Raw genomic sequence first — 11744 nt, 5'->3', positions numbered from 1 at the left:
TCCCATCTCTAAAATGGGAATGATGATTCCCTGCCTCACAGGAGCGTTGCTTCAATAAATTCACTAATATTTGTGAGGCACACAAGTGCTCCAGTGATGAAAACTTATGTACATAGGTTCACTTTTAAAAAATCTGAAATTATGGAACTAGGACTGTAATTCTGTCAATAATCACACAAACTATCACTTGGGCTTTCACAGTTTATTTTTAAAAATACAGGGCTGCTTTTGAATGAGAGAACTCATTATTTTTTTCTGGAGTATTTCAAGCTACACGTTTATAGTGTAGGGTAGGGTTGAGAGAAGCTTTAGTCATTAACTTTCTTCCTGCATCCTATCTTACAAGAAGGAACCTGGCAACTCACAGCAGTTGTTGGTAGCCTGTAAATTTTACTGTTCCCCTTCACTAGCAGATTCCACAGTAGTGGCTGACATATACTGTGAGCTCCAGCGATGTTGAATGTTAAAATGAGTGAGAGTGTAATCTGTAAACAAACAAAAGGTGAAAATGTTATTTCTTATACAAAAGATGGGATTGGGCTTTTAACAGAACGGTCCCATACCTTCCCCCTAGCCTCTTCCAAAATACAAAACCCACCAACCACCCAGCTCAATCTGACCTTGGTGTGAAACGTGCTGCTCCTTTTTAAAATTACTGGTTCCAAACCCAAGAAGCACAAAGAACATTTATTATTCTGTTTCTTCATGTTGCATTGCCAACAAAGTGTGCATGCTGACAGAGAAGAAGGCATGGGTTGGTCCAAAAAGTTGTCGGTCTAATTTCATGTGCAACAAAATGGAGTGCTGTGAGCTGGAAAGGGGAGTGTAACAATACTGATCAGGGAGGGATTGACAGGGGCAACTTCACTGAGAGGATGGGGTTACTTCAGGGAGGCTCCTGCACAACATGGTGGAATAAAACATTTGCATTGGTTTTTTTGTGGGGTCAAAGTGGAGCAGAGGAGCTCTTTTGTTAAGATTAAGAGAAAAAATATCTTATGCCAGATGCTACTGCTACAGTGACAGAACCCCAAAGGAGCCATGGCTGGAATGAAAATTGCAGATAGTTGTGAGAGGCACTGTCATAAATGTAAAGGGAAGGGTAAACACCTTTAAAATCACTCCTGGCCAGAGGAAAAACCCTTTCACCTGTAAAGGGTTAAGAAGCTAGGATAACTTCGCTGGCACCTGACCAAAATGACCAATGAGAAGACAAGATACTTTCAAAAGCTGGGGGGAGGGAGAAACAAAGCCTCTCTCTCTCTCTCTGTGATGCTTTTGCCGGGGACAAAACAGGAATGGAGTCTTAGAACTTAGTTAGTAGTCTAGCTAGATATGCATTAGATTCTGTTTTCTTTAAATGGCTGAGAAAATAAGCTGTGCTGAATGGAATGGATATTCCTTTTTTTGTGTCTTTTTGTAACTTAAGGATTCTCTATGTTTTGAATCTAATTACCTTGTAAGGTATTTACCATCCTGATTTTACAGAGGTGATTCTTTTTACTTTTTCTTCGATTAAAATTCTTCTTTTAAGAAACTGATTGTTTTTTCATTGTTCTTGAGATCCAAGGGTTTGGGTCTGTGGTCACCTATGCAAATTGGTGAGGATTTTTATCAAACCTTCCCCAGAAAAAAGGGGGTAGATATGGCAGGATTTTGGGGGGCAAGACGTTTCCAAACGGACTCGTTCCCAGTAACCGGTGTTAGACATTTGGTGGTGGCAGCGAAAGTCCAAGGGCAAAAGGTTAAATAGTTTGTACCTTGGGGAAGTTTTAACCTAAGCTGGTAAAAGTAAGCTTAGGAGGTTTTCATGCAGGTCCCCACATCTGCACCCTAGAGTTCAGAGTGGGGAAGGAACCTTGACAGGCACAAATATTTATAAACTATTTTTTAAGCTCTGAGTTTCCTACACTGTAACTGAAATACTGCAGGTGAGCATAAAATAAACAACTGGAAAAATAGGTGACTGGAGAAGTTCTGATGACTATAGCTTGAATGCATTCATCCAAGTGTTGGCCATTTCAATGGAGCTTTTTAAGGAACAGTGGAAAGCCTTTATCAATGATCTGTAAGAAAGGGGGGGACAAGGCTGGATCTGAGCCTTTTTAATGATTTATGATATGTAAATGATGTAGATCTGGAACTTTTAGTTCTTCCTGTCTCATAACACAGTAACAAGGGGACATTCAATAATATGAAAATGTATGAAATTCAAAACCACTAACAGGAAATACTTTTTCATGCAATGTGTAATTAAACTGTGGAATTCCATGCCACGTGAAGTCAGAGGCCAAAACTTTAGCAAGATTTAAAAAAGGGTTGAATATTTATATGGATATCAAGAATATCCAGAGTTGTCATAATTAATAACAGCATATTTTGTGGAAGAGCTATTAAAATTTTTGCAACAGTGTTTTAAATAATCTCTAACTATTAGAGATTAGGATGAGACCTAATGTGGAGAGCTGATTGTCCAACATCTGCTACTGCAGGGTTCTTACACTTTTCTCAGAAGTATATGGTGCTGGCCAATGTCACAGGCAAGATACTGGACTAGATGGACCCTGCGTCTGATACAGTCTGGCAATTTCTGTTTTCCTATAAATAAGGCATGAAAGGTTGGTATTTTTATAAAGGGCTTTTCTGCCCTACTTTTTGAGGTTAGAAATGTAGGATTCCTTTCCCCTGGAAGACACCATGAAGTGTTACTAGGTGTATGATTTCAGAGATAATAAGCAGGTAAACCATGATTAACTAAAATAGGGAGCTGTTTCTATTGAGAGTGTATGATTCATCATTGTTTTTTTATTAACAGCCACTTATTAGAATGCTTGGGAGAAAAGCCCTAATTGTTAGGAATTCAACCCCTTCCATTGAAGATTGAGAAGTCTCTCGCAGCATGAGCATTCCATAATGTCCACCAACAAAGGAAGGAAGCAAGGGTGAAATATTGGCATTTCTGCTTATATTAAAGAAGTAAAACAAGCAGAATAAAAAGGCTTTATTTAAAAAAAAACCTACAGATTTTGGTACTTCTTCATGAAGAAGCAAAATAAGGAAATCCCCCTTTTGTTTCATCTTTGCATAATATCTTTAAATGAATAATGCTATTGCCACTTAGTCTTAATGAAATAATTAAAGGTAAGATTTCCAGTCGTGCATTTAGGACCATAGTTTTAAAAAGCCCAGTTCAGGCTTATCTAAGACCAGAATGTGTTCCGTCAATGTTGGGCCTTACTGTGTGCTGGAACCATTTGCAGCAAGAGAGCACCTTTTTATTTGTCGTGCATGTAAGACCTTACAGACACTGTTATAGCCATGTAAAGAAACAATGCAAATATGCTGTCCTTGTGCAAAACAGCTGCTGCCTAGTCTGAGGACTTAGGAACAGAGTTGGTTGGAGAAGTGGGTTTGCATTGTTTATTTTATGAAATAATTTTGAATGTTGTCTGGGTATCCATTTATTTGTTAATAGGTATATAAATTATGCAGTGAGAGAAATGGGAGCTGCCCCTTTCAATTAGGATGGAGGTGCTTCAAGTGGGCTCTTGCTGCCACCCGGGAATGGTGTGTTGGGGAGAGCGCTGCATAGGGGATTGGGAGGACTTGCCTGCAGGATGCTCCCAAGCATGGTCAGAATTCAAAGGGTAATAAAGTTATTCTTCAAAAACTAAAGCCTTGTCACTGAAGGTGTAACACGAGTGTGCGGTGAGGTCCATTATCTATAAAGACTTACTACATTTTTGCCCTTTCTACTGATTCCACTCATAAGGAAGAAATCAAAGGATTCTCTCCTAAATTGAAAATAGTGCGTCCTGCCATATGGAACGATACTCTGCAGCTGACCTTCCCCTATCTTTCTTTTGTGAATTTCTTATTAAAATAGTTCCAAGCGTATGTTTATTTTAATGTGCTTACAGTGTGAAGGAGGCAGGGCCTGAAACCCAAGTGTCTCCTGTCTTATGGCTGTCTCATCATACACTTCTGAGACAGCTTTTTTATTAATTACCATGGAGCCAGTGTAAATGTTCTACAGATATTATTAAAATCTCCTTATATTACAACTTTCACAGCACACTCATGCAATGAAAACTAATGAAGTGAAATTGATCTACAAGGCTTTCCCCCTTCTCTTTGACCTTTATGCTCTGCTGGGAGAAGTTTGGGCTTAGCCCTTGGCCTTTTTGAACAATTCCATGAGCTCTGTTACTTCTGACCAGAACAGGCAGACTTCATTTTAACGCTTTGTCTGCAAGAGATCAGGAGGTAAAGAGTCTCCTGTTCAGAAGAAAATTAAATATGAATTCACCTGGATGGTAGGGTTTGGGATCCCAGACATTTTCACCCACCCCTTCCCAATATTATGATAGTCTATAATGGTAAAACTCATTAGTTCATTATCTAAAATACAGTACCACCATTTATGCTAAGTATCAATCAGATATCTTTCCTGAAGGGCGGAGGGAAATTTACAAAGCCCTACGCAAACGAAGAGCAAAATCCAGGCTTGGTGTAGTGTGGTGTAACTCCATCAGCTTCATTGGATTGTATCCATTTATACCAGGTCTGAATTTGGTCTGGGGAGCTAGCGTAGGGCTCCCTAGTATGTAGCAAGAGTCTTAGCTAGCCTGACCAGCTCAGTACATCTCACCCATTATTTTCATGATACTGATCCAAAAGGGGGCATGTAATCATTGGAAAACTACTCACTGATGATTAATATTCTTCTGTGATGTAGGTATGATTCACCACAAAGAATTATAAGAGGTGTTGGAAATATTTAACTAAAATGTGTGTAAACTGGGCGTGTCATAAACAGGTTTTTTCCAGAAGGAGCTGACACCTCAAGTCAGGTGTGGCCAACGAGAGGGGATTATTAATTTGTTTCTGAGATTGTAGGAAGATCATTTGCATTGTAAAAATCATAAGTGGGGGAGAAGCCAACATGGTGTCTACACCCAACAGGGGAAAGGAACTATATTTGGGGATACGCTCCAGAATAATGCGTTGCAAAGGTTTCCTGGACTATACAGAAAGACATGGGGCAGTAAAAACCTGTAAATTATCCTCAGCTGATGAGCTGAAGAAACCAAGTGATTGGATGCTGGCTAGGCATTGGCCAGCCATGCTGGAAAAGCAACTGGGGTGAAAATCTTATTTTGAACAAATGACACTTAGTTTGTTAAGTCTGGTTTTAGTCTCAGAAGCATGTTTTTAATTTTGGTTTGTAACCATTTCTATCTCAATTCCTTCTACTTAGTATCACTTAAATATCTGCTCTTTGTTAATGAACTTAATCTTATTTTATTACACAACCATCTAGTGCGGTGTTTCAGACTGAAGGGTCAGGTCCTCAGCCAACCTAACAAGCTGGTGCTGTGGTCTGGCTCTTCAGAGGAGCAGAGACAAAGGTTTTTGTGAATGTTCTAGCAAGAGGGACTGGATGCTACATGGAAGACAGTTTTGGGGAAACTCAGAGCCAAAAGGGCTGTTACTCTATACGGAGTAACCAGGCTGCTGGAAGCCAGGGTGAGGTCATGGTTCTGTAAACAGGGTGCTGGCTTGAGGGCTCTAAGCCAAAGCTGCCCGGAACAGACACAGCCCACGGTTGTCAGGGCAGGCACTGATACAACACCTTGTCTGGGTGAACCTCGAAGCATCACAGGTAGCGCTTCTGCAAGCTTCTGTATAGCTGAGCTGTGTAGCAAAATTGTCACGTGTGAGTCTTGAGTCAGTTTAAGTCCTCCATTTCCCTGGACGATCAGAGAAACTATTGTGTTTTGCGTTCAGACATGTCAATTCTCTCATTTCCGCTCCTGTAGCTGTTCCCCATGATCTGTATAAATACATTTGTCTCATAAACCCACTTCATTAAGGGATGTCAATACAAATGTTAGGCTTCAAGACTTCATCGCTGTTCTCCCCCATAGTTCTGATTCTGCACACTTTAAACATGATCTCTTTTCTGTGTCAGAAGGTACTCTACCCACTACTCCTTCCCTATAGACCCACTGTACTCCAAGGCCCATATTTCCATTATGGTTGGCAGGTAGGGTAGGATGAGTGTTTCCTAACAAATGATGTTGAGAACATTCTGGCTGATGTAAATATAAACAAGTCTTCTATAGTTTTTGTTACAAAAGAAGATGGTATCACATCAGTGCTTGAAAAGTAGAGAAGCCCAAATCTCATTTACATGATAAGCAACATGAGTCCCCTCCTTCCTAAAGCAACTGGAATGGTGAAAGGGCAGCCAAACCCTGGAGCAGATCCTCAGCTGGTGAAAATTGTCAAAGGTCCATTGATTGAGCCTCAGCTGGCCTGAATTAGCAGAGCTCCACTGATTTCAACGGAACACAAGAGCTGAGCATCTGCCCTGTCCTTTGAAAGGGAGACAGTTTCCCAAAATTCTCACTCAAAGTGCTTGTTTCCTATCATGTAACTATCAGTTTAGGACTGTGTTCCCCAGCATGCCTAGGGATTCAAGCTCAGTCAGGTGCTAGCTATATCTGCTGCAGGCCAGTTAAAGTAAGGTGCTGCCTTCTCTTCAGAAGAAAGAAAATTGGCATTCATTGAATCCCCATAAGCTGATAAAACTCCCAAACAGGTGAGTACACAAATGGACTGCCATAAATACCATAAATACTCAAATAGTGCTTGAAACCATGGAGGTTTTAAGACATGAATTTGGGGAGGGAAATGAGGAATAAATCCAACACCTGCACAATTAACAAGCTCCTGACTTTGAGTTTCAAAGAAGAGAACTCTCATTTGTGCTATAGATAGGCATGTTTTTAGTTAAAATACTCTGGTTTTACTCTCATAGTGCAACAGACATTTATACTTTGTTGTTAGGGACAGCTGCTTTGTATAACTTATGCAGTGTTGAAGGATAACAAAAGGATGAAAGTTTTTCAGCTAGTATTATTTACTTTTTGCATCTGTAAATATAATTCAGTCAGCTTTTAAGGCTTGAGATAATGGTGGGTTGCATCTATATGTGTGTGTGTGCATAAATAGCTATATAAGTGTGTGTAATATGTATCTACACAGAGAGAGAGAGAGAGAGACAAAAGTAATTTTAACTTGGGTTTCAATGAATAAAGCTAATCCATCTTCCATCAGTACTACCTGCTCTCACGCACTGTTTGCCACACAAAATAAGATTAGAATTGTTCAAATTAAGTTAGAATGTCAAGGCCTTGACCTGAATAAAAAACAAACCTCAAAGAATAAGTTATACAGAAGGTATTCCTATAATGTGTGTGGCCTGTAATGCTGTTAACTTGGGAGCATTGTTAATTGACTCCCAATAGCCTGCAATATTAATGCAGTTGATTGTCAATATTAACATTAAGTATTCTATGCATAAATGCTGCTAGTTTGCTTTTTAAAAAAACATGCATGGTCAGATTCAAGTTTTACACTCTAAAATGTGTGTTTTATTGGAGCAATCCAGATCTCATTACATTAGGCAAACACTGTCCAGGAGAAAAGTGGATCATGTAAATACCCCTGATATTATTCATAAATTTTCTTACTGTAGGAGGTTGAAAATATACTACAGCTATTCTCTTATAAATGACCTTGTTTAAATTCAGGTATTGTATTTCTATATTTTTTCCTGACTATTTAAGCAGGCTTTGATTTACCTCTCTGGATAAGATTTAGTATTCTTCTGTCTTTTTTCTCTAGTTTTTCTAACTATATTTTAACTATTTTTCCTTCCTCTATCCTTTTTGCTGGCTTCATGGTGCCAATCCATATTACTGGTTGGGATTGCCATTTAAGTTTAGCTTGAGCCAAAGTACAGCTTTCAGTGTGCTTTTAATCCATCCATAATTTATGGCTACTTTTTGCTGTGTCATCCAGTGTTACACATGAGACGGTTAAATATTTGTGCTACAGGCAGTCTTACGATGTAGCACAGATGTAGCATTTTTGCTGTTGGTGTAATAAAATGTGCAGGTAAAACACTTCAAAGCGTAGAAAGGTGGCCTAATTCCGCAACCACTAATGGACATTGTGCTTATCCTATTAAGAAGCAACATTTGTTTTTGGACCATTTTATTGTATTTAATAAAAATTTCTGTAGGATGGCTGAAAAATCTTAACAAAGGAGCTAATTTTTTATTAAATTCCATAGGTTTCCAGAGTAATTTCTATAGAAACGTATTACACTTTTTAAAAATCCTTTTTTTTTTCATCCCTTTTAAATTCTCAAGGATTTTTTTAAAAATGTCAAGAAGAAATATCTATGATGTATTCGACTGTGTAAGCTGATGAGATGGTTTGGGGGACCTGTCTATGTACAACCTATGAATCTGTTTGATATTAAGAACTCTGTGTATTTATTTACATCAATACAACCTCCATTTTGTTTTCTGAGTATTGTTTTGATGATAAGACATTGGTGCTGTAGCCTCCATATTGAGCTGAAACACACAGAAAGTGTTTGAAGAAATTCTTGCACCTAGCAACTGGATAACTGTGGAGGGTCATGTTGCTCATCCATTCAAATGGACAAAGTGTTGGCTAATGCTAAGGGCAAACCAGCTTTTCAAATCTGGACTCCAGGTGGGTGGTGACTTAGCAACAGAGTGGGTGACCAGGGAGGTCACCTGAAGAGGGGACTGGAAGTCTATAAAAGGAAGGGTCTCTCATCAGCCATTTTAGAGAAGAGACCAAAACCAGCAGGCAAGGCTATGCAGGAGGAGAAGGAGAGGAAGGATCCTTTACTCCCAGAAGACTCTGATCAAATTGCAATGAAAGAACAAGAGAGGTGAGGAAACTGAGGCAAGGAATGATGTATTTTATTTTGCATGGATCTGTATATCTTTTGTACTGTCTAAAGTAAAGAGTGATTGGTTTAGAAATCCCTCTGCAACGTCTGTGATGTTTGCTTTAACTACTGCATGTTCTTGAAGGGTAAGCTATAAACCAGAGTACCCACAAGAATGGAGTACTGGGAAGAGAGTGCTTAAGCTACTGGGGAATCTTGTGGGGGAGAGGGGGTGTTAAGAACTAGTCTTGGGACCTGAGCAGATGCACTGTGGGGTTGCACTTCCATGAAGCTGTGCCAGACAGAGTCTATGCCCAGCGAGAATGCCTAGAGCAGTGATCCCCAAACTGTGGGGTATGCCCTCTGAGGGGGGTGAGGAGGAACATTCAAGGGGGCGTGTGGTAGGGCCTGGGCCAGCCCCCATGGGAGCCAGGGAGCATGACCCAGCCCCACTCCACCTCCAGCCCCAGCTGTACTCTGCCCTTTGCTCTGGCCTGTCCCCAGCCCAGCTCTGCCCTCATTCCCCCTCTGTCCCCAGCCCAGTTCTGCCTCTAGCCCCAGCTCCTCTTTCAACCCCAGCTCTGTTGTCAGCTCCTCTGCTGAGCCAATGGTGCAGTAAAAGGGGGTGGCATGGATAGATTCCATTACTGGTAAGGGGGAATGCAACAGGAGAAGTTTGGGCACCACTTAGGGTTGCCAGGCTTCCAGTTCTTGACCATAACTTGCAGTTGTAAAGGGACCCTGGCAGCTCCAGTCAGCACTGCTGACTGGGCTGCTAAAAGTCTAGTTGGCCACCCACAGTGGGGCAGGCTTCGTGCCCGGCTCCAGGGAAGCGAGCAGCATGTCCCCCTGGGCAGCTCCTAGGCACAGGGGCGGCCACAGGGCTCCGCACACTGCCTCCACCTCAAGCGCTGGCTCCACAGTTCATATTGGCCAGGAACTGTGGCCAATGGGAGCTGCGGGGATGGCGCCTGCAGGCAGGGGCAGTGTGCAGAGCCAGCTGGCTGCCCCTGTGCCTAGGAGCTGCACAGAGGGATACGCTTCACGGAGCCGCCTGAGGTACGTGCTGCCCGGAGCCCACATCCCCTCCTGTTCTCCTGCCCCACCCCTCAGCCTGGAGCTGCCTCCTGTATTCCAAACCCCTCATCTCTGATCCACCCCAGAGCCCACATGCCCTCCCATGCCCCTGCCCCAGCCTGGAGCCGCCTCCCATACTCTGAACCCCTCAACCCCACCCACCATCTCAGAGTCCCCTTCTGCACTCCAAACCCCTCATCTCCAGCCTCACCTCCCATACCCCAGCCTCAGCTTGGTGAAAATGAGCAAGTGAACAAGGGTGCAGGAGAGTGAGTGACAGAGGGAGGGGGCTTTGGGGCAGGGGTGTTTGGTTTTCTGCAAATAGAAAGTTGGCAACCCTAGCACCGCTGGCCTAGAACCAACCGTGACCAAAGGGGAGCTTAAAAACACAGCCAGTGTTGGGATCCAAACACAGCAACTTGATGAGTGTCCAGCAGGGGGACCATGACCTGAGCTGTCCTTACAGATGCAAAAAAGAAAAACAATTGACTATAGGATGAAAGAAAGGGATAAAGAAGGCAGAAACTGACATGACATCCCCAGTTTCAATTCTTGTCAGGACTCCTGCTTCTGTTCAGTTGTTTAAGATTATAGTTTTGCCTCTTCCCTTTATTATTTGACCAATAACATGGTTTTCCCTTCTCTTGTTTCTCTGCTTTCCCCTCCTGTTGCAGAAGTTCTTGGAGCCTTTACCAGGACTTGGTATATGATACTGCTCTGATGTATTGAGGGCTTTTCTGTGACAGCAGTAACATCAGTCACTAGATTCCATCTGTGAATACCAACTCCAAAAGGTTACTTGGAAACCGTTCATTCAAATTTTCATTAGTGCAAGAGAGCAATTTTTCTGAAGAGCTGTCCCCTTGTATGACAAACAAAAATCAGCACTGTTTACAGTGTTCGTCTCGTTCTCCTTCCATCTGCTGTGGCTGGAAATAGGCTCTGGGGCATGCTGGCCAAACTTTGGGTGGTTTTTTTTTTTGTTGTTTTTGTTGGACCAATTTGAAAGACATGTCATGGCAGATTCTTTTTTCCAATTAGCTGAAAAGGCACGCAATTTGGTTTCACTCTGCTGAACCCAATCTGCAGGACTGACAGCATATCTTGAATAGATGCCTCCAGTAGATAATCAGAGCAACGTAACATGAACACTGCATGAATTAACATTTGCACTCACATGCATATTCAGTGCTGTAGTATTTTTGGTGGTGCAGGTCATTTTCAGTGATTAGCAGGGCTCCCTATTAGGGGCTTGTCACATATTGATTGGTACAAAATGGGACCAATTAGAGAATTATAAAAGGTCCAGAGGGTCAGAGATTAGCTGTTTATTGTTAATATATCTAGCTTTCCAATAGACAAAGACCCAGAACCTTCATTGCTCTGTCCAACTGGACAGAAGATGATGGTCCTTTTTAGGTTGTTAAAAAGAATGACATGCTTCATTTTACTATAAAGAGGAGTAGTATTGTTGGATTTCTTTGGATTTTTACTCTCTCACTTTGTCTGCTGAGGGTAAACAAAGGATGTTATGTTCCAGGTATTCATAAGAAACAAAGAAAATCATTAGTCCAGCCAAGCTTGACTACTATTGTAATAAAAATACACAATTACATTTGCACAGCAGATGACTGCAAAAAATATTGATTTATTGCCTTATTTACCTTCACCCAAGAATTTCATAGCTATGGGGTCATTAATAAATATAAATCTCGGGGGAAAGACCAAACCAAAACACGGAAATGTGTTCAGATATAACCCAAGGCAAGGTGAATTCAGGCTTGATACTAGCTCTTTGCCCAATTAACATGTGATAAAGACACAGAGAGGAGTGAAAAAACATTCCCTAATAACTGTAAGATGTGGCTTGCCTCCTGATTTACCC

The 11744-nt window shown here is 41.5% G+C and overlaps 1 long non-coding RNA gene across 2 annotated transcripts in view; it reads left to right on the top strand.

Moving 5' to 3' along the window:
- The first annotated feature begins 1769 nt into the window (after nucleotides 1–1769).
- The window catches only part of LOC122464130, a 204454-nt gene continuing 194479 nt past the window's right edge, over nucleotides 1770–11744 (top strand). For both annotated transcript variants that reach the window (XR_006288037.1, XR_006288038.1), the window contains exon 1: nucleotides 1770–6607. This is a non-coding gene — a long non-coding RNA (uncharacterized LOC122464130). The remainder of the gene's footprint in view (nucleotides 6608–11744) is intronic.

Source organism: Chelonia mydas, chromosome 1 (genome assembly GCF_015237465.2).
Source record: "Chelonia mydas isolate rCheMyd1 chromosome 1, rCheMyd1.pri.v2, whole genome shotgun sequence".
In the NCBI taxonomy this organism is placed as follows: domain Eukaryota; kingdom Metazoa; phylum Chordata; order Testudines; family Cheloniidae; genus Chelonia; species Chelonia mydas.
Note: the sequence above shows the minus strand (reverse complement) of the source record. Positions and strands in the feature narration are given on the sequence as shown.